Raw genomic sequence first — 3,507 nt, forward strand, 5'->3', positions numbered from 1 at the left:
AAAAGCCGACGAGGAAGAAGTTGGAGTGAAGCGATTGTTATATAGGCAGAGCAAAATACTTCATCGCTCCGTCTATATATAGCATTGTGATTGGATGGTTTACGCTGTCGATACAGGAGACAATCCAATGGGCCACTGGCTGCTCGCTGTCCCTGCGTGATGGTCCTTGGCAAAAAAAACAAAAAAAAACTTCTGTCGGCCCCTTAAGTGCTTCGGCCCACCGGGAAAATGCCCGGTATGCCCGATTACCAATCCAGCCCTGGACCCGACATATCACTGAGAGCTGCTATCAGCTGTTTTTGGTTCACCTACAGCCGATGGAGGGTTTGGGGCCTGGCGTTGTGGCAGCGGCCGGAGCGCTCTCACTGGAGGAGGAGGACAAGATAGGCCCACAGGCTTTGGTGGTTGTGGGGCCCGCCGTTTTTTAGTTGATATCTGGGGGGTTCACCTACAGCAGATGGAGGGTTTGGGCCCTGGCGTTGTGGCAGCGGCCGGAGATCTCTCACAGGAGGAGGACGACGAGCTGGGCCTACAGGCTTTGGTGGTTGGGGGGCCCGCCGTTTTTTAGTTGATATCTGGGGGCTTGCAGCGAATGAATGGGAGAGTTTGGTCCCAGCATACAGCAGTTCCTCCATTTTCTGTGAGAAGCTTAGAAGTGGATATGCTGGTGAGAGTGTCTGGTGAGATGGGCTGTGTCTCTGGTGTTTCCGATGGCTGTGATATGTTGTCCTGGCTTCCCTGGCTGTTTTCCAGAAAGTCGTCCTTGGGTGCTGAGTCTTGGAGCTGTTCTGAAACGTCACAGTCTGTCTGTGATGAGTTCTGTGGGCAGGGCTCAGCCGGGATGTTGTCCATGAGCAGTGCTTGTTGTGGCTGCGTGGTGTTATCAGTGTCCTTGTGGGATGTGTCAACCACATGATGACTCAGAAGCTGATATGAAGTCCTGTCGTCACTCTGTCCAGGTGTGTGTGTGCCATTCAGGTTGAGTAGTTTGGCACACACTACTGAAGGATGACGGATGGAGAAGTAGATGTTGTCCTTTAGCACTCTTGCACCAAGTTTGTTTAGGTGGAGGCCATCCAGTTTAAACAGTTGTCTATGGCCCCAGAAAAGATTGAAGTTATCGATGAAATTGACTCCTTTTAAGCTGCAGATTCTTTGTAGCCATGTGTTCAGCCCAAGCAAACGTGAAAACATATTAGTTCATAGTAACATTATAAGTGCACGTCAAGAAACATTATGTAATAATTAAAAAATGCAGTTCATGACCCCTTTAAAGGCTCAAATGGTGCTAGTTTATGAATGTTACACAAGCTTCCCACAGATCTCTGCCACTCACAGCACTGCATACCCTGAATCTGCATATAAGACACAGAGAGTGACTACTTAAGGAAGAACTTTAAATTTTCTTAAATTCTCAGATGAGAGAATGCATTTGAGAGGGGTGCCCTTATGCCCACCTGAAACTCTTGTGATATTGTTGCTATCGATTTTCAACTGGCTCAGGGTGCATCAGTACATCCCTACATTTCATTCTAACAAGAAACTATATGCCCATAACAGAAGGTTGAGAGCTGTTGTTCCAGTCACTCTGTTTGCAGTGCTATTTGCGAATATTCCTTGGAATTATGGGAAACAACTGAATGTTGGTAACAATGGAATAGTCGATTATAGTTGACTAACAATACACATCCCAGAATAGCACAAATTAATTACAAAAAAAATGTATGCTGAAAAAAATGCTTAACAGTAACTTTAATACATCATTCTTGGCACATATATTATCTGTTTGCAGCCTTTTGATAATTGTCTTGTTCATGTATCGTCTCCACAGAGTATCTCAAAAGAAACCAATTATTTATTTTAAAAGTTCTTGATTTGCACCTGACAATTTTACCCTGAGAAGGAATAAAAATGAATAGTATGTTATGAATGAATAGTTCAACCTCAGCAAAATAGCTTGCATGAAAAAAGGACTAAAAATGACAATGGGTCAAAACACTTGATATAAACTTAAGGCTGAAAATAAACACATTGTATTTTTTAAAATGAGTGTCGTTGCCTTGGAGAAAATGGATCTCAAGCAATAATGTAGAAGGGAAAAAAAACGATTGGGACTTTATCATGATAAGACAACAGGAGCACTTATTGTACCATTTAACAGTGATGTGACACAGCTATTCTTTCACACAACAAGCCACATCAAATCCACTGGAAATGTAGAGAGACTGATTGATGGATGGTTAATAGCCTTCCGGATCAGTGTGGTGTCAATTGGAACATTAGAAATGAGATGACTGCTTGTGAAAGTCAATGAAAGTTGAAACGTACCATAAAACATTGATCAACAGATATTGCACACTCATTTAGCTCACAATGTTCCGGTAACCTGAGATGATTTCAAATTGTCAGCAATAGTGAGCTCTATAGATAGAGCACTATTGGATGACTTATCTTAAATTATGCTGAACTTTCAATGTAAGCTAATGGATTAGTCCCATTCATGAACTCAGTATCACAGTATACTTAAATGTCATTGAATCCTGGGAGAACTGAAGGCAGGACCCATACAGTATGCTTGCTCACTATGGAATTAATTCTCTCTTGCCTTCACAAAGTGGGTCAGATGTGAACCCTAAGGCAGGTTGCTCTTCACTGCAGCTTAAAATGCTAATCACTTAAAGCATCTGGATTTGGCTGTTGTGCCACTTTTTCTGAACCGGATTACACGCCACAGACCATCTGACACAGCATCCGCGGAGGATGGCACACATATTCCTTGGTGAAAATGGGTGCAAAATGCAGAGGATTATTGTAAATTGAAAAAAGCACAGTGCAAATAGCACAGGGTTTTTCTCTTTGACCTATAAGCATGGCACACGGATTAAACTCGCATCTTGTTCAGCCTTCAAAGAATGTCTATTGCCTCATGGTTTGCGTAAATATGCTCTAGCCAAACATTTTCCTCTTGTCACTGTGACAATTGCATGGATACATATAAAACTGAGGCTTTTGTCTAGCTTTGAGTAGAGTGTTGGTTGCTGAAGGTATGAATAATGCTAATAAGCCTCTGGTGGGCTGCAGCGGAGCCGACACTGACCTTGGATATGAGCAAAGATTGATGCAGCCTTAGGCTGCTTAATTCTCCAAGGTATTGCTTGGAGGAGTTTCAAGGTAGCATTTTTTGTTCTTACCAGAAGCTGTGATCTTTGCTTAATATGTGTGCAATAAACTAGAAGTTTGGAGTTATGTTTTTCTTCCAGCTATAAAGAAATCACAAGAGTAGCATGTAGGTGTAAAGCCTGTTTAATATTGAATGAGTCATACATTTGATAAAGGAGAAGTTATATGGAATGCAAAAATCTGTGAAAATAGTTGCATTATAGGATGTTGTTCTGGGATGGGCATTTGGGTATGTGGGGTGGGGTGGAAAGTCAGAAGAAATAAAGTCAGAAGTTAAAATATTAAATTAAAATATATATATATATTTTTTTTTTTCCAGGAAAATTT

The sequence above is a fragment of the Sinocyclocheilus rhinocerous genome, unplaced genomic scaffold, assembly GCF_001515625.1.
Source record: "Sinocyclocheilus rhinocerous isolate Xijiao unplaced genomic scaffold, SAMN03320098_v1.1 scaffold1294, whole genome shotgun sequence".
NCBI lineage: Eukaryota > Metazoa > Chordata > Actinopteri > Cypriniformes > Cyprinidae > Sinocyclocheilus > Sinocyclocheilus rhinocerous.